At 34.3% G+C, this 21,161-nt stretch overlaps 3 long non-coding RNA genes across 3 annotated transcripts; all 3 read left to right on the top strand.

Annotated features, from left to right (window-relative positions):
- The first annotated feature begins 365 nt into the window (after positions 1–365).
- On the top strand, positions 366–8,857 carry LOC106744520. The gene is made up of 3 exons (XR_001374456.1): positions 366–641; positions 2,885–3,281; positions 8,647–8,857. It is a non-coding gene; the product is annotated as an uncharacterized LOC106744520 (long non-coding RNA).
- On the top strand, positions 5,017–7,674 carry LOC106744519. The gene is made up of 2 exons (XR_001374455.1): positions 5,017–5,390; positions 6,476–7,674. It is a non-coding gene; the product is annotated as an uncharacterized LOC106744519 (long non-coding RNA).
- A 3,714-nt stretch (positions 8,858–12,571) lies between the features above and the next one.
- LOC106744526 lies at positions 12,572–14,274 on the top strand. Its single transcript, XR_001374457.1, has 2 exons — positions 12,572–13,387; positions 13,981–14,274. It is a non-coding gene; the product is annotated as an uncharacterized LOC106744526 (long non-coding RNA).
- The last annotated feature ends 6,887 nt before the right edge of the window (positions 14,275–21,161 follow it).

The raw sequence follows: 21,161 nt of genomic DNA, 5'->3' as shown, positions 1-21,161 counted from the left end.
GCCTGGCGCGCTTGCCGCGCGCGCGCGCGGCAATTGCAATTTCGAGACTTTCTAAGCGGCCCACCGATGCAACTGCGTTGCCATTCTTCGGGGCGCCGCATTTCGTAGGGTGGCCGGGATTTACTTTTGCACGGACGACGGTAGGTGAGGTTTGCCTTTCGTCCTCCGCAGTAGGGTCCTCGAAGCTGAGAGACCGCGCGCGAATACTTCCGATTCGCCGGGAAACCGTCCCTCTCGGGGCGAGAGCGGTAAATTGCGAGGCCTGCGATAAGGCTTCGGCGTTTGCCAATTGATAGTGAACGATAACGATAAGAGCGAGTGTTAAGGGGACGGTGAAAGGAGAGCTCAATCGTCGGGGAATCGTCGTTGAGGCGGCGCGAGAAACGGTGTGAGAGACGCGATAAATCGTGTGAACCGAAAGATAAACGCGGACGTAACACGTTTGGTGTCATAATACGGCGTAACATTGCGGCTGTCAACGGGAATCTCCGAGGAATCTTCGGATATACACGCCCTCCCCGCGCGCGCCAGCCGAGATCCCCGGTGATAAATAGCGATATATTTGTCGCGCGAAAGTGATACCTTCAATCTCCCTCTCACTTCGTTCGCTCGAAGCGTTGAAAATACTCGCAGGTGTGAAGGTACGTTGTATATCCGATGGCAGCGAATATACATTTTTCATACCGAAATTCTACCGGCCATCATAAAGCTATCGTCCGCTGCCGCTGTTAAACGCGCGAGTATATCGTTAAATCGGCGCGCAGTTGAGATAAATAAAAAAATGGCTTCCACTTTAATTGATACGAGATATCTGATACGCGCGATCTTTCCGGGACCGGAAAGCGTGTGTGATACGTACGCAGTATTAAATTAAACATTATTTTTCGTACAGTATGTTTGCGCCCATGTACATTCGACAGAGAGAAATTATAAATATATATATCGATAACGCGAGAGGCAAATATCGAGTTTCTTAACCCGGGAATAGTCACCTAGGGTTATTTCATATCCCGGTCAGAAAATGAAGCTCACGTCACAGTGGATTTTTTTTTACTGATCGAGAACCAATATGTACCTTTCATTTAGACATTTAAAGACCTACCCGGTGCAACAAGAATAGACTGTAACTAGTTTTATTCGTAATAAAACTTGTAAAAACACGTTGGGGCACAAAACGATCTCAGATGATCGTATACATTATAAAATTCGAGTATAACGAGAGTCAAGTAGAGCGAAAATTCGTATTGTGAAGATGATAAGTTTGAATGAGGTTATATGTACCCATACAGCCAGTAAACATTAAGTAATATAAATATTACTTCTAATACGTAGGCTGCTGGAAAAGTTTCTGCAAAGGATATGAAAAAAGAACATGTAAAATTCGATAAATGGCTTTATTATTTTTCAAAGTATTCGCCTTTAAGATTGATACACTTTTACATACGCTCGAACCAATTTTCGAAGTATTTTTTCCACTCTGAGGCTGTAACCTCAGAAATCAGTGTTCGAAATGCTTCAACAGCTGCTTCAGACGACACAAATCGCTCACCATGCATCTTATGTTTGATGTTTGAGAGCAAAAAGAAGTCATTAGGTAATAAATCAGGTGAATACGGACAATGAGTCATCAATTTGACATTTTTACTGAATAAAAAATCAACGGTTCGACGTGTCCAGAAAAAAAAATGTCCAGAAAAATAGGCAAAGGTGCTATTATTAAATATCTAATATTTATATTTATTGTTTATGATTGACATATATAGTTGACATTAACATTTATAAATGATTATAAATGAAATAAATATCTTAAACTATACTTTTATTTAATGTTAAACGTAAAAGTATCTATATTTTTAAAAATTTATAATTTTTTTTTAAATATTTATTGTGTTATACATTTATATAATACAATGAAGAAATATAAAAGTAAGTAATTTTTTACAACCCTGAATCAAAACTAATAACTTTGACGGCTTTACATTCTTATAAAATGAATATTATTCAATATACTTTCAGTCTTTTCTAATAATTATTCTTTACAAATCATTAAATATTTTATTTCGTCGAAAATAGGCAACAAAATAGCATATTTTAAATTGATATCTTCATTTATTAAAAATAATGTTATAATAAGTCACTTGATGTGCTTATTCCGATTTTTAAATATTTTTTCGGTTTCCCCTCATTTTTTCAAAGAAATAGCGAATAAATCCATATTTACAATGTCCCTAAATAATAATAAATCATAGAGCAATCGATAATATGCTATATTTTGTCAATAATAGCGGTTTTTAACTGGCATCTAAATGACCCTAAGTGATCGTTTACGTAAAACAAAAAGAATAAGGTGACTATTCCCGGGTTAATAACAATAAGGGTCATCGAATCGGCGATGCGAGAGGGAATTTTTCGAGCCCGCTCCGATAAGTGGCGGCGGAACACTGTTATAAAAGTCGAGACGGCGACGACACGCATTCCCCAAGAATATCGCTCAAAGTCTACAAATGTTACTCGACATGTTATGGATTGTGAGTTAAAATACGGCGGGGGTAATTTCGAGTGTCGAAAAGAGATTGGTAGGTGGAGAACCGGTTGAAACACTTGGCAAGCGATATCGTCGGTACATATAACCTCGAGGATAACGTTTAAAACTGGGAGGAGTACGAGATGTACGATCTCATAAACGAATTACTTCGGGAACATTATTTAAAGAATATTCAAGAGCGTTACTCAGAGATCGTCGGGCATATCGACCGACGTATCTCGGGATATCACTTAAAAGTCCGCGGATATAATGCAGGATATCGTACCCTCTCCGCGAACGGTACTTCGAGGGTTTAAAGAGTCGCCACTTAAACGATCAAGGCTGTTATTTAATATTCAGGAGCAAAGCGGTTCTGCGAAGCGAGTCAATCCGTAAGGCGGGAGGATCCATCGGGTAAGATCCGACGGCTAAGATTAGGCGGGGAAGATAGGATTATCGAAAATCGTTTAAAGATTCGACATCGAGAAAGCATGGCCGAAAGAACGTCTGACGGTAAGAAAGCGGAAAAAATAGCGCCGGCGGATAAGACGGTGGATATCGACGGCGGCGGCATTTTGTCGAGGAAGATGCCGGATGTCACGAGAGACGGAAGCGAAATTAAAAGACGGTCCAAGAGGAACATCATCGATGTGCCCGAACGAGAGCTCATAGAGATGGAAAAGGACGGGACGAGATATCGCCGCGATGAGAACGGACGGTGGAGGCCGGTTTTGTATTGATTAACGTTTCCACACCGGTTAGTTGGTTTTTTTTCTGCACCGGCGGTTTTTAACCTGCGACTGACGGACCGCGAGGGCCTCTCCCAACGGGCGCTGCTACGAACGTTTAGGAACTTAATGAATTGTTATTAACGTATTACTAAATGTATATGTAGAATAGACACGCGTGTACATGACATATCGCCGGACGATGATAATCAGCTGTACCGTATATTCTGAGATAGAACGTTAAATTGTTCCCCTTCAGAATCGGAAAGTCAAATTATTATACAAGTTAAATATTGAACTATCTTTTCGAATTTTTTTATTCAGGACGTAAATTTTATACACAGCTCACGTAGCCAAAATAACTTCTCAGTAACCATCTTTCCCCCGTAAAAGAGATCGGTTTATCCTAAAAATCGAAGTTTTCTTCGTAGAAACTGAATTTCTTACTCAAGAAGCTGCATCCCTCTCGACAAGCCTTGTATTAGTTTTACAAATCGACTTTTCGAATAAAAGTTAAATATTATTTATTTTAAAAATAAAGCTTCTCTCGCCACAAATGTCTTCCAGTCCAGAAGTTGGAGTGGACTTGTTTTGAGAGCTCTATACTAAAAACGAAACTTTATTTACAACAGAAGTCAAATATTTGTCGATCAAATTTGATCGTACGAAAAGTTTTTTTTTTCCGCGTATCAAGTTTTTCGTACTAAAAACTGGTATTTCCTATGAAGTTTATTTTATAAAAAATAAACGGTATTTTTTTTTTAACAACTCTTATTGATATCTGACCAACAATAAACTACTAAACTTTTTTGTTACTTGTTTAATATCTTCAGTGTTCAGTGTTTTGTGCGTTTTATTGGAAGTTAGAGTTCTATATAAATTTCTTTCTTCTCTCTTCTCTCTCTCTCTCTCTCTGTCTATCTTTCTCTCTCTATTATTAAGCATCGTAATCACGATACTTACACAATCCTGTAGACAAGATATTTTCTGAGCCACTCGCATATGCATATTTATAAGTTTCCACATGGACATCATTTGAAATGCAAAACGATACTCTTGACCATTCCGATAACCTTAAATGAAACGTTTTTAAATATGATCATTGACGTACAGTGGCGAAAATATGAAGTAATCTCTTAATATGAAATAATCATAGAAAAATTGGCTTATAAGATTAGAGTGGACTTGGAAATGTATATGATTTAAGTAAATTAATGTACAAGCGAATAGACGATTTAAATAAGCAAGGATGCAAAATTTAATCCAGGTTCAAAAACAACATTAAAAAAGTATGTAATGACAAAACGAAGGATTAGGGTAGAAATTAAATTATTAGAGAGAAATAAATAATATATATTAGCGTCTCGTTTTCTTTATGATATACAACCATATATCAGAATTTTATATCTTAAATATTTTTAATGTAAAGATATAAAAATACAAATCCAGGTTGAAGCTTAAGTTATGCAAATCATTGTAATGAAGTGTTTTTTTACGTGCAAATACTCCTGTTTAGGAAGGCACAAGTTAAAATTGAAATTTAGCGATTGTATCTGTCCGAAATGCAACAAGCTAACGTATGTTGTGCTAAATTCTTATCAAAGATTTACATAACCTCTGACGTTTAACCTTCGTGCCACCGCGTATACGCAATGTAATTCCCGCGAAGGGGACTATTAATAATCGACGATAATTTTATCGGTTTGAAGATCGCTGTGGCGAAACATTAATCAGTCGCTACGTAGCATTATTAGTGACAGCATGTAAAAGCATTATAAATAACGGATGACTGACGAGAAAACCGTGCAAAACGTTTCCGCCTTCTCGGCACAAAGAAAACATTTCGTGCATCACACGCGCCATTCAGTCTTACCGGGAACGTTCGAGACGAACTATATTTCGTAGCGAGTATCGAGCATGAAAGTTCAAGTGATCGCGTTGTTAATGATTGCCATGTTGGCAATGACCATCGCGGGACAGCCGAAAAACAATAACCAACGTTCACCGAAAACTGTTTTGAATTCAACAGTAGGTACCGAGAATATTATACAGGTGCCAGATAGAACGTGTACAGAAAATCATCAACTTGATGCTAATGGAGTTTGCCGAGAAGTATTTAAAATTTAAGAAGACTTGCGGTAAATAAATTTATGCACTGTGATATTTTGCTGAAAAGCATAGTAACATTGAAAAGATGCATGTAACGAGGAGAAGAATAAATCTGCATGAAATTTAGGAGATACAAAAAGTGAGTTAGAAAGTCAATTTTTAACTTTTGTTTAGTTTGTGGAAGAATATGGAAAGAGTTTTTCGAGTCGAAAATCAGTCGATCGGAAAATTCGAGAACGAATAAATTCACGGAATTTTCTTAATAATGGTTGCACGCGCGTACGCATTTGTGTGTGTATGTGTGTAAGTGTGTGTGTGTATTCACATATTTAAAAAAATATAACAAAATTTTGATCAACATGCGTATCAGAGTGAACTATTTCTAAATTGTTCTTTATGCGTTTTTAATGTGTAGAAATGTTTCAATGTCAGATTCTATGAAAAAGTAAACTGCGGTCAATCTTTTTCAGCAAAAAATTTACGAGATGTTATTATTTGTAGCAGCGTATCGCACACATATGCTTTTCGCTATTATTATAACTTGGCTATATTGAACTTTAAATTAAAGTTTTTGCCAACATAAAATTACACATACAAGAAATTACACGGAACTAACATATTTAGAATTAACTAGAAGGTATTTTAATACATCTACAAAGCCTAGAATCCTATTAGGATGTTTTCTGCAAGCTTATGAAAGTTGATCTTTGATTCATCATTTCACGAATGCACAATTTTCAAGTACAAATATGTCTAACATGTGTTTTCGTTACAACGCGCTTTATTAACGATGGATAGCTGAAACTTGCATCCCCACTGCGAATTTTTCAATTTGAAGTTATCCGTAAAGCACATATTTTCGCATTTTGTTACGAAACGCTCCCGCATGCTCCAAACATTTATTCCACCAATCGTATTATCCTGATTCATTCTACGGCTGTTTGAATAGCACGTGCCCAATGGAACGGAATTTATAGCATGTGAAAAAGAAGATACCAAAAAATTCAAAGCGATCACACACATAATTCATTTTTTTATGTCGCAAAACAAAGATGTCGAGGTTTTTATTGCAGTATTTATTCGTGCGCTGCCATTTTTTTATGTTCGTTTGCAGATTCGACGATACGAGCGATGTCATCCGCAAGCTACAAGCAATGCGATGAAATATCGTAACGGCGGCGTCAAAAAAAAGAGAGAGACTAGGCAATCCGTTTGTTTCGTATTATCGAAGAAAAAAGCTATTTCGACATCAGCAAATTGAAGATAAATTAACAGTTTTTTTTATTAAATGCAGTTAGCGGCATTTATTATTCATTCAATTTGCGTTACTGTAATTATGTTATAACTTGTCGCCATAATATTTTTGTAATTTTTTTACAAGCTAAAATAAGGTAGTAATAAACTACTAATAAAATAGCATAAACAAATTTCTGTCGACTTAACTGCGCGTAGTCTAAGAATCATTGTACGCACTGTAATTTTAACGATAAATTATCTGTCAAATTTAGAATAGGAACACTTTTATAAAAGAAAAAACTCATATCTTAGAAAAAGAGAAGTTTATTTCGTTATATTTGAGTCAAGATTTTACCTATTATAACTATTTTATTATTATTTACAAACATATGGGAGTGAATAAAAGAAATATTCATAATCGCCTCTTTAATATATTCGCAATCATCTCTTTAAAATAATTTCATACAAATAATGTAAATCTCTCAAAGGATGAAACAATTAAAACTAAATAAATATTTAAAACAGCAAAAATGCGGAGTCTATATCATTTTATTGCTCGAATGGAAATATTGTAGCATGTGTTTGCCGACAAATAATGAGAACAATCTTCTGGTGATCAAAACATGTAATATTTTTAAAATGCTCTCGATCATAATATAGATGTTACTCAGTGACGCGGCTTGATAGAGTATTTACCGCAAGCGAATTAAGTGAAACACATAAAATTAGCAACTTCCTGCGATTCGAATCTGTGTAATATCTATTAAAGTTTTTCACATAATTTATAAGTTTTATAAATTAGCGTTAAATTGAACTAATTTTTCTGAACAATGTATAGTAAATCATAGAAGGGAATGATTCATTTAAGTTTTCAACGTTTATACTGCGAGTGTATGTTCCCCAATTTACTCCACTGACATTTCTCAAACGTGTAACTTCTTATCGCGGTGAAAAAGTTTAAGTTTCAATCCGTATTTTTGTTTTTTGCAACAAAATTCAGCAGATTGCGTCATCAGGCGTAACACCTATGTAAACGGGGAATACACGATAATAAAGCGCCAAGTGTTTGCTAGGACAGACAGAATAACGAATGTAACAAGCAAAAGTGGAATAAGTTATACGTGACTTGAGGATTTCTTACTAATTAAAATAATTAAAGAAGAAGATACTTCGTAAAAGGAAGATACAAAATAAAAGAGGAAAGGGTCGATCTAAATTTCGATTTGATTTATAAAAAGAATTCATAGTTTCTTTTTGTTATTGCATCGAGATAAAGTTCTTTGCAAGTATTCTACTAATAATGATAATGATAATCAATATGGTGCTACCGAAATCCTACCAAAAGTACGACATATTTACCAAAAGTTATTTTATTGACGTACATCTAATAATATTACAAAAATTACCACTTACGTGTCAACCTGGCAAAATACAGAATCGTTGGGGGACGTGTCGCAGTCTATTCAAATAGTTGAAAGGTAAAGCTAACCAATGTTTTAAAAGAATATATTTTATTGTAACAGTTGGAATAATCTTACTGAACAGAAGACCTAATCGACGTGATTAAATAAAAAAAACAATTGAGTTTTGTAAAATCGCTAAGGTAATGTCTAATTTAGCGGTAAATTTTCGCAGAAACTAATTTTGTACGGAATTACTCAATTATGTGTAAAATTTCTTTATTTGATATTAATAAAATATTTTTTCCCTTCGAAATTATTATTTACTTCTCTAGATATTAAAAAAAATATATTTAATTTATTTATTGTTAATGCTTATGTTGTTGACTCGGTAACCTTAAATGTTACTTTAAGTAAACCGACTGACAATAATATAATAAAGAATGTATTTTCTTCTCTACGGACATTATCATAATTTATGAGAATGTAGAATATATATAGCATCCCTTTATCAATCTTAATTCATACAATTTATTTCTTTATAAATTGGTTGCGTACTTTATATATAGTGCTTCTCAAAAAATTACATTTTGACTTGTAACGGACTCCATCCGGAAATACGACATATACATTTTATGTCTGTTTACAGGCTGGAAGATATCAACATTTTAGCAATGACACTTGAAAACCAGATGCAAGACGGAACTTCAAATTGACGAGATGACAGCTGGGTAGTAAAGACCCATATCTACAGTGCTCTTCTTCCTCGCTATTTTCATTCGCTGATAGTAGATTAATAAATTTCTTAATAATTGTAGCAACAGTAGAAAATCAATACAAAATTTTCTTGTTTAACTTAATCCTACATTTCCACTATTATTTTCGACATTCGTAAACTCCACGCATAATCGGTTGCGTCCGTCGCTTATTTGACTACATTTTTGTGTACGAAAAAGTCCGGAAAAATTCCCGAATCTTTCGTAGACATTGAACTTGATGATAAAATTATTGCCCTACCTAAAAATACATTTTTTAATAAACATTTATATTAAAATTCGCAGACATGTAGGCAATTTACATTTCAAATATTGACAAATTTATATTTTCCTTTGTATTTAATTTAAAAAAATATCCATGCAGTAACGTTTAGGTGTAAAATAACATACTTTGTAACAAAAAATATGATCACCATCGGGTGTGAAACAAAGATATTTATTTTGCGAATCGAAAAATGGCAAATTTCACCGGTGGGAAAAATTTGAAAAAGTCGTACGGCGAACAAATATTTCTTCATTTCTTTATTTTCTTCTTTTTTATAAGGTCGGAGCTCCTTACTTGCCTAAAGAGTCTAGTAGTATTTACATTTGAAATTTTTGGCACGGACATGAATAACCTATGCGTGGGATTCTAGAATTAACGAGCTCATGTACAGTATCTGTACATGAGCAATACGGTGTTAAATATTGGGAACCCTTAATTTTAAACAGGTAATTTTAACAAATAGCGAATAAGGGCTCGTTCAGATGAGGCGTTTCTGCCACGCGGTCGCCGCCGCGCCCTAGCACGTCACGAGGCGACGTGCGAGAACGCGTACACAGGTGCGCACGCAGAATCGCGTACACGTGACGAGCACACGTGTGCGTAGGATTGCATGCATTCTCGCACGTCGCCTCGCGACAACGTACGGCTCGTACATCGCTACGCGCGGCGAAAACGCCTTGTCTGAACGAAGCTTAAAAAACATACAAATTGCTGTGGAATAATTTCATCCAAAAAGTATAAGTTTATACTTATAATCAAACATGTTTAAGCCGAATATAGCCACTTGGGATCATTTCAGACCCCAGAAAATGAAGCTTACGTCGCAGTGGGTCTTTTTATGACTGATCGGGAAAGATCTACCTTTATATATCCATATCTACCTTTATATATCCATATCTGCCTTTCAATCGAACATTTAAGCCGGTATTCATTCATTCAGATCTTATATTTAGGATTATATATGTCTTCATCTTCAGATGCTGTACGGTTCATTTCATTAGCTACGAAGCATTTAAAGATAAACTAAAGATGGTCTTAAATATAAGATTTAATTATGAATACCAGCCTTAGAGGCCTAACTTGTGCAAGAATTGGCTGTGACCCATCTTATTATTTATAATATCAGCCTGTAAAAACTCGTTGAGGTACAAAATGACCCCAAGTGATCATTTATATTATAAAATTAGTTAGACACGGTAGGAGTTCGTATCATGAATACAAGATAATAAGTTTAAATGAGTATATTTATAATAAAGTTATACCCACATCTAGTAAACACCAAGCAATATTTACATTACATCTGATACTAATTGATAGAAATGTCGAATAAAATAGACAGAGATGCAATTATTAAATATTTAATATTTATATTTATTATTTACAAATAGCATATACATATAGTTAACATTAACATTTGTTATTTGTTATAGATGAAATGAATATCTTAAACTACTTTAAGTAATTATAAAAAATAGACATAAAAGTAGGCATAAAAAGTATCTATATTCTTAAAAATTCATAATTTTTTATTAAGAAATATTTCTTTATGTTATACATTTATATGATATAAAAGAAAAATATAAAAATAAATCATTTTTTTACAATCCTGGATTAATATCAGTAACTTTGTATGATCGCGATTTAGCCTTACTTTACATTCTTATAAAATGAATGTTATTTAGTATATTTTCAATCTTCTTTAATAATTATTCCTTTTTTACGAATCTTTAAATATGTTATTCCATCAAAAATAGACAATAAAACAGTGTTTTTTAATTTTTTTAATATCTTCATTCGTGAGAATACTGTAAAATAAAGTAAAAAAATACTGTAAGAATAAGACACTTGATGTATTTATTTCGTTTCTTAAATATTTTTTTATTTCTCCTCAATTTTTCCAAAAACGTAACGAGTAAATCTATATCTACAATATCCCCGAATGATAATAAATCATAGAGTAATCGATAATATACTATATTTTGTTAATAGCGACTTTTAACTGAAGTGTAAAATGATTCTAGGTGATCGTTTGCGTAAAAAAATATGGTTATTATTCTCGGGTTAAAACTAAATGCGCAATGAAGACAAGGCAGCGTATGCCGTCTTTATCTTTACGTTGCTTGTCTCGCTTAAATGAAAACATTGCATCATGAACCGGCAGATAATGAACTTTTTGCATATGATCGAGTATGACCTTATGATTAAAACGCCTCCAATCATAATATTAATGTTATTGAGTGACATGATTTTATGAAACATAGTGTTCCGCACGGGTCAAGCAAATATGCAAAATTAGCCAACTTGTGCAACACGAATCTGTATAATATTCAATAATTTATCAGATAATTTATAATTTATAATTTATAATTTATAAGATAATTTATTTTCTATTCGCGTTATATATTTGCACTTTTTCCTTTAGATAACGCGTATGAGAAACCGAGAGAGAATGGCCCACTTGAATTTTCAGCGAGCATATGCGGAGTACACGGTCCTTATTTTATTTACTCCACTGATATTTCTTACGTAAATAAGCTTTTATCATGACAAATAACCGTCGTGCGCCGGTTCACATTCTTGATTTTTGCAACACAATCCGGCAGATTGCATCACTGGTCTGTAACGTCTGTGTTATAAATGGGAAACACGATAAGAAAGTGCGCAAATGCTCGCTGAGACGGGTAAAATAAATAACGAATGCAACGAGCGAAAGTGAAAAAAGTGATACGTAAGATACGCGAAAGTTGTACTAATCAAAATAATTAAATAGAGAGAAATAGAGAAGGATGGATCCGAAAATTTCGATTTGATTTTTAAAAAAACCTCCATATTTCTCGTCAGCATTGTGTCAAGGTGAAGGTGATTTCCATCGGTATTCTGTTAGTGATAATGATATTCGATCGATTCGGTGCCATTGAAATTTTATATATACGTCACAAGGATATACGTCACAACTAACATTTCAGTTGCCACAATTTAACGTTGGGTCTGGAACACAATTTATTGTGAGAATGCGTACAAGAGATTTGTGTCCAATTGGCCAAATGGCTGGATAACAGAGGAATATGTCACATACGCGTGAAATAACTCTGATGCATATATATAGAGTAACTATTTCTTTAAAAGACTATATTTAATTTTAACAAGTGAAGTAATCTTAACGAGCAGAAGTTCAATCGGAATGACGAAATAAAGTGCGACAGTGACCTAGCGTAAGATATCGCTAGGTCAATATAGTGGCAAGTCTTTCCAGGAACTAATTTTGCACGTATGTGATTACATATGTATGAGGTTTATTTAATATTAATACGATATTTTCAAAATGTTATATATTGTTTTTGATTATATACTTTCCTTACAGAAAAATATTACTGCCTGTGATAAATTGATCAGTGATAAATTATTGTTGCCCAGTAATTTTATTACTCGTACAAATAATAAAATTATTGAATTTGCACGGAATCGAGATAAGTAAAAAATTTCTGTCCTGTGAGAACGGATATAAATGATCCGTCTCTCACCGGGCTTCAAAAATTTAAAAACACCATGGAAAACCAAGTTGATGTTCGATTGGATGTGTTAACTGAAAATTTAACACGATTAAATGTTTCAAATGACGTAATTTAAAGCGGCAAAAAACGTGTAAAAGGAGCTTCGGTTAAATGTGTCATATTTAGATGTTTCTGCATTTGAAAATAACACACTTAGATTTGCAGTGCAGATAATTCACTTAAGCTTTGGCCGTTTACATTAAATGTACGCTGTCCTATTTACGCCACTGATATTAGTTACGCGTATAACCTTCGATCATGGTAACATCATGGTTCTAATCTGCATCTTGGATTTTTGCTTCACAATGCAATATATGTGTCATCAGCAAGTCTGATATTATAAGTTTAAAACGCGCAATAGGAAAGAAACTAAATGCTCGCTGCATGTGGTAGATATTATAACGAATGGAACGAGCAAAAGTGGAATAAGTGATATATGAGATTCGCAAATGTCGCGTTAAACAAAATAATTAAGAAGAAAGAATACAAATAGGAGACATACAGTTGAAGACAGAAGGATCGATCGCATTTTGATTCCATTTATAAACAATATCCGTGTTGCTCTCTTCTGTTGATGCAAGATGAAATTTTTTGCCGGTGTTCTGCTAATGATAATGATACTAAATTTGGTGCCACTGAATTCTTGTCAAGATAACATTTCATGGACATTCGACAGACCATTATTCGTGCAACGCAATATTATAAAACTACCTACAAGAACAAGTGCAACCCCGTGTCCCGAAGGTCACAAATTGGATTTTCGGGGAATATGTCGTGAACGTGTTAGATAATTGAGAGGTAATAACAACTATAATTTTAAAAGAATACAATTAATTTCATCACGTATAATCTTAATGAACAAAAATTACAAGCAACAACATTAAAATAATGCCGGTTTGAATTTTATAAGAACGCTAAGGCAACGCGCAGTTTAGCAAAAAATTCTACAGGAAATAATTTTTTTTATAATTATAAGAAAGTAAATATTTATTTAATACCAATGCAATATTTTAACGACCATATATTTGATTATATATTGTTTCACACAAATATTTTGAAGAAATATAATGAAATTATAATGAAATATAATGAAATAAATTGTTATTATTGATACTGATGTGATATATTGGCTTGAAAGCCTTAATTGTCACGTGTTTAAGTAAACTAACTGATAATGCTGGTTTATGTCAAGTCAAGTTACAGAGAGAAAGAGAGGGAGAGAGAGAGAGAGAGAGAAATTTGTAATCAGACATAACCTTATTTTAGACAGAATTTATAGTTGCTAAAAATTTTTGGCGAGCTCTGCAATAAATATCTCTCAAAAAATTAAATATAGGCTTGCGACGGATTTATATCGGAAATACATGTATATTTTATGTGTCTGTTTGCAGGCTTGAAGACATCAACATTCCAAAAATGTTAACTGAAAACCAGAAGCGAGATGGAAATCTAAAATATCGTCGCGACTAACAACCGCAAATTGACAAAAATATTCCGCATAGCAATGAAATTTCAATAAATTTATATTGTTAATTCTGATCACAATACATATGTATTTAAATTATATTACCAATTATGCGCATATATAATAAATTGCACGTTGTATCATATTCCACAATTTACGTATAAATACATATAAATGATAGAAATAACAGTGTCTCTTGTCAGAAAGAATTAAAAACGTATTTCTTGGACACTTTTCACACGTGTGCTCCTCCTATCTTCTCGTCGCATATTCAATTGCTAATATTCATACATTTCTTAATAAATACTGCAACAAACCTGTCAACAAAACGAACGAAAATGTGTGCAGTTTAACTCTATCTATTCACAAGCATTACGGTACGGACCTCGATATATCCCCCTTTACTAGAAAGAAAGATATCTAATTCTTACACATTTCATGTGCTGACACAAATATAATTATAATCAGAAGCAATTTGCTTAACCTATTCGTACGTCATAAAGTACAACGTGAAAAAACTTTTGTGAGACGTTTCAGAAACAAATCTATAGAAGCTGCACAAATCCGGAAGCCAAATCAAGCATGTGTGTTTAATAATTTAATAAGCGCGAACATAAAATGAATTAACAAATATATTCAAAAAACATAGTAAACGTAGCTAAACTAGCTCGATGCATCACTTAAATGCATTAATCACAGCTTGTCATATAATCAGCTATAGTGGTGATATAATGGCAAACCAACTCTCATTATCCGCTCACGATGCGACGTCATCCCAAAAGTGTTACTCCATTCTTTACCGATAACTGTCGGATCAGTAAGTGTCGTTGCGCAGCTTTTCGGTTCTATATTATACCTGCGCAACGATACATTCTCTAGCCGAGGCATATACAGGCATTTACAGAATATAACCCTAGGCAAGATTTATAATATCAACTCTTGCCTGACGTCGACTCACGGTTCGACTTTGGCAGGATTACAGTCAACGATATTAAATGAAATCTGAATAAAAATTATAATTATTTTCGGCGCCAACTACATCTTGTCTTGTCTTTCAACAAAAAAGTAGTAACAATATAATGTAAAATTATTATCAGTAATGCTATGTAAAAACTTAATGTAAAAGTGGCTTTCTTTATAATAATATCTGGGAAATGTTTAGAAGTACTACTTTGCCGAAAACCGTGTTTTTTTTTTTTTTGGTAATAATCAATAAAACAAGTTATAAAAAGATATTTGTGTACGTTTTAACCTCTTGACTACGGCAGACTTTGAGACGCACCGGCCGTATCATATGGCAGGAATTGAGTTACGATGTACGCCAAGAACGGCGAATTTTTGGTTAGGGATGCATTTTTGTGAAAACATATTTCAATAATCAAAAAACTGAATTTTACTACATTAAAATAATATTACTTATTTCTCTGAACCGAATTACTATTGTTCAAAATTCCAATTGAGTCTTAACGGAAACGTTAATGTTATCATGCTCATCACACGTGAGCCGAGCATGATGCGGGAATCGAGTGCGATCTCGAAACAATAACACGCGGATTGTGAACCAACAACAACACAAGTAAATATGAAACACGCGTGTCTAATCACGTGTTCGGTTATAAGAACACCTAATTGTCATGTTGTATCAAAAAACATTGCCACATTTGAACATGATCGAAAAGGCTTCGTCCGATCGAAGGTCAACCACTCTATTCGTTCCGCTTGGAAAAAATTATATTGGTATAAAATTGGGTGCCTTGAGAGCACAAGAAGAAAACGTTGAGCGAACACTCAGACAGAGAGAGACTTTTCAAATCGAAATTAGAACAAGTTGTGCGATTCGAATAATTCGCGTATCTCGGCTCGCTACGGGTTCGACCGTCAGTGCGAGAAATCACGTTAACTCTATTCACCTCGGTGAATGCGAGATATCTTTCGCGTCCTCGCGACTACTTCGTGAGTGATTATCGGTCTTTCATTTAATCATATTTGTAATTTTTGAACGTTGTGATCGTCGAATTGAATCGTGTTGCGTCCTGTAACGGCGGTTGCGCGTGGCGAACAAGAAGAGGAAGAACATCATCACGCCCCGCGTTGTAAGGGCCAGATCGCCATTCTGTTTCAACAGCCGAATAAACCATTGCACAACCGAAGCTCGAGTTCAAAGAATTTCCCTTGCCACCGATCCTTCATTGCATTCCATGCCCTGCGCTGGGCAGATCCAGCGGGAGCGTTGCACGCGAGCCATTGAGTGCATTCGCTCATAAACAACTATAAATATTACAAATTTAATATTAATGTAAAGCTTTTTTCGCAAGATATCTAATAGTCTATTAAAGTGCGATATAATTTGAAACATGGATAAATACATAATCCTACATCACATTTCTTACATTGGTAATGTGTCTCACTTCTTTTGCTATGTTCGATGAGGTGAGAATAATTATCACGGTACGAAGTGATGTCTTCAGAATTCGTTTATTGTCTGCCCCGGACAATGCGAACAACGGTGCGCGTGCTTCCACTTCGTTTAACTCCCCTTTTTTTAATATTTCGCTAATATTTAAATATTTAAATAGCAGGTGACTAACGAAATATGTACCAGCGAAATTAACATTCACTCTCGTCTAACTGACATAAGATCTATCAGATTAAATATCGATAAAATTCTCAGTGCGCCTTTAGGCGCCCTCCGCGTCAGAAAGCCAAACTGCGTCGAGCGCCTTAGGCGCTCTCAGTGTCAGAAAGCCAAACTGCGTCGAGCGCCTATAGGCGCTCTCAGTGTCACAAACGCAAAATTTCTAAGCGCTTATAGGCGCCCACAGTAGCCTAGGGATTAAAGAAGAGGTATGAAGTTAATTACCTAACAATTTAAGTTTTATTTTCGGTTTATTCTTTATTAATCACGAGATTGGAGTAAAACGTTGACGAAAATGAAAAAAATTTATAGACACGTTTTCACAATGATCACGAAAAGTAGGTCGAAATAGAAATTCAGCTATATGCCCGAGCCTATGTTCCTCTTTTCAGCCATACTGTGAAAATTGGGAACACATATCAAGTTTGCTCGATATTTTGCGTGTTGGTGTCAATACTTGCATTTACGAAATTTCGATTTCTTTCACGAACGGTTTATCGTCCCTCTTACAAAATTTGACCAGTCAGTAATCGTTTGTCGTCTTACGTTGAATTCATTCTTCAAAAAATTTAATTTACTGATGATAACAAACATTTCATAATAAATTGGCAATATATAGTTAGGGACATATGTGCATTACTGAGCCGTGTTTATGTGCGTCACGATTGCCAGAAATTATTAAGAGAATAATTGTATTTTATCCACGATATTTTTTGCTTTTGGCACCTCTATTTTAAATTTTATTTTATATTGTATGTTTGCCCCAAGTATTGCACACAACTTCAGTAGGTATATCATCGTGGCATTGGAAAAAATTAGTGGTTGTAATGTTACAGAAGAAAATATCTAATGCAAAGAGTAACGCGACAACACAGTTATCACTCACTTCCATTGCTAAAAGTCAACTGAGTAAGCAATAAACAGAGTATCGCTGATATTTAGAATCGATTATATGTAAACTTAAGGATTTTCTAGGGAAGTTGAAACTATCATAGAATTGATCTTAAAAATGTTTAATATATTTAAACGTTTCCGAATTTTTTCTTAAAAAACCTCATGCTTCCTCCTGAAAACTTATATAAATATCTTTTTATAGCCTATTTTGTTAATTACTATAAAAAAAGTAGTTCTCGTTGGAGTAGTACTTCCAAATGTTTATGTTATCTATTCTGTATGAGAACACCACAAATTGAAAAGTATTATTTTAATTGAGGTATTTTTACACATTTCTTGCCGTTTTAAGTAATATCATTTCACATGATTGAATGTATTAATTTATATATATATTAATTTAACACGACTAAACATTTTAAATGACAATCGAAAACGGCTAGAAACATGTGAAAGGAGCTTCAACCAAATGTGTGATTCTTAGACGTTTACGCGTTAAAAAAAAATACATATGGATTTGCAGTGAAGGTAATTCATTAAAGTTTTAATCATTTACAACAAATGTACGCTGTTCTTTTGGTGCCACTGATATTAATTACGCGTGTGACCTTCAATCGTAATAACGTTACGTCCTAATCTGCATTTTGGATATTTGCTTCACAATGCAATAGATTACATTATCAGGACGTCTAATGTCATAAATTCGCGCAGTAAGAACGAAATTAAACGCTCGCTGCATATGGCAGATTGTATAAATAGTGCAACAAGCAAAAGTGGAAAAAGCGATACATAAAGTTCGCGTTAGTCAAAATAATTAAGAAGAAAGGAATCAAATAAGAGACAAAAAGTTGCTGGCGGAAAAATCGATCGATCGATATTTGATTCAATTTATAAACAATATCCGTGTTATTTCAAGATGAAATTTTTTACCGGTGTTCTGCTAATGATAATGATATTAAATTTGGTGTCACTGAATTATGGTGAAAGTAGCGTTCCATGTATATGCAACAGAATGGAAGCGGTACCTATGCCACGCCAAATGATTAGGAATCCTCAATTAAGTCACTGTCCCGCAGGCATGTGGTTGGACCCTTGGGGAGTATGTCGTTCACGTCTTTGACAGGTAATAACAACTATAATTTTAAAAGAATGTAATTAATTTTATCACGTAGTATAATCTTAAAGAACAGAAATTACAAGCGACGACATCTAAATAATTCGCGTTTGTATTTCATAAAAACGCTATGGCAACGCGCAGTTTATCAACAAGTTCTACAGAAAAAAATTTTTTTGTTATTATAAGAATGTAAATATTTTATTTAATATCAATGCAATATTTTAACAACTATATATTTCATTATATATTGTCACACACATACTAGGACAAATATAATGAAATTATAATGAAATAAAATGAAATAAATTGTTATTATTGATACTGATGTGATATCTTAGCTCAAGAGACTTAATTGTCACGTGTTTAAGTAAATTGTCTTATAATGCTGATTTATTTCAAATCAAGTTAGGAAAAGAGAGAGAGAGAGAGAGAGAGGAGGAGAGAGAGGAGGAGAGAGAGAGAGAGAGAGAGAGAAAGAAAGGGATTTGTAATTAAATATAACCTTGTTTTACACAGAATTTATGCTTGCTAACCATTTTTTGCGAACTTTAGTAAATAATGTCTCTCAGAAAATTATATTTCGGCTTGTAACAGATTTCTGTCGGAAGTACATGTGTATCATGTCTGTTCACAGGTTCGAAGACAGTGTCAACAATGTCGGCTGGAAAAGAAATGCGAGATGGAATTCCAAAATATTGCCGCAACGGCAAACGCAAAATGATAACAATACTCTCGCATGAAATTTCAATAAATTTATGTTATTAATTCAGATCAAAATAAATAAATCATATTTATAATAGCATTTAAATCATATTACTACTTATATGTTTATATAATAATAAATTACATGTTGAACCATANTTCTAGTTTACGTATACATATAAATGATAGAAATAATAGTAACTCTTACTAGAAAGAATCGAAAATATGTTTTTCGAATGCTGTCTACACGTGAGCTTTTCCTACCTTCTTCGCCATGTATTTATTCGCAGATAATCATTAACTGCAATAATTTCTCTATGTTCACAACAATTTACGAGGGTGGATCAAATATAAACGAGCAATTTTAAATTCCGCGCCCGTCGGCGGCGCGATGGGTCAGCAACGTTTTGGACAGGGGTAAGGGGGGGTGGCATGTAGAAGGCATTAATAATGTTGGCGTACCACGTGCTTCTTACTCTCAGCAGCAATCACAATGAGCGAGAAAGAGATACACCCCGCAGTTGCACAACGTGTTATTATTAAGTTTTTCGTCAACGATTGAACGCATTGACGAACGTTTTTCGTAAATGCTGCTAAAATTCGGCGCCGTTTACTTCCACAGTTCGGAGAAAGAACCCTATCATGGGCTCGGGTGAAATAGTATGACGAATTTAAAAAAGGACCGGAGCGTGTTGAAAACATTACCCACACGCGCCGTTCCTGCACCAGCATAACAGCGCAGAACACCGAGGTTGTTCGAGAACTCATCGAAGGCGATCGGCACTTAACTGTTCTTGAAATCTCTCAGGAACTTCAGTTCGCGCTGCTTATCGGTCAGAAAGGTGCGGCATTCCGATCAGAAGTGTGTTGCTTCTCCATGACAACGCCAGACCCCATACCACAGCAGTAGTACAATAAAAATTGGCCGATATGCACTGAGATGTGCTAGAACTTCCACCCTACAGCCCAGACCTGTCACCATGCGACTTCCATATGTTTGGGGCACTCAACGAAGCTCTTGGTGGACAGCGCAATGAACGAAGATGTGCAGCAGTTCGTATGCAATTGGTTTGATACACGTCCGCGAACTCTTATGATACCGGGATTAAAAAATTCCGAGACCGTTGGAAGAAATGTATAGATAAGACGGAGGACTATGTAGAAAAATAAGAAAAATGTAAATTAGAATTGATTTTGAAAAAAAATTATCTCTTTTGCAAAAGGCTCGTTTATATTTGATCCTCCCTCGTAATTGTTTTATACAATTACACTAATAAAAGTATGTGGTAAACTATAGTGATAGTGTCCGTTCTTATTGTATTTTCTTATGCCAAATTTTGCTTCATCTACCTTTATAATAATGTCAGGTCCTCTTACTATTATTGAAGTATTTTTTTTTACCAACAGATCATAGTCCCACTTACAAAATTTAATCAGTCAGTAATCACTTGTCGTCTTACGTTGAATTCATCCTCCAAAAAATTTAATTTACTGATGATAGCAAACATTTCATAATAAATTGGCAATATATAGTTAGGAACAAATGTGCATTACTGAACCGTGTTTACGTGCGTCACGATTGCCATAAACTATAAAGAGAATAATTGCATTTCTCCCACGATATTTCTTGCTTTTGGCACCTCTATTTTAAATTTTATTTTATATTGTATGTTTGTTCCAAGTATTGCACACAACTTTAGTAGGTATATCATCGTGGCATTGGAAAAAATTAGTGGTTGTAATGTTACAGAAAAAAATATCT

Source organism: Dinoponera quadriceps, unplaced genomic scaffold, assembly GCF_001313825.1.
Source record: "Dinoponera quadriceps isolate SergipeBrazil2010 unplaced genomic scaffold, ASM131382v1 scaffold1266, whole genome shotgun sequence".
Classification (NCBI taxonomy): domain Eukaryota; kingdom Metazoa; phylum Arthropoda; class Insecta; order Hymenoptera; family Formicidae; genus Dinoponera; species Dinoponera quadriceps.
This window is presented reverse-complemented; position numbering and strand designations above follow the sequence as displayed.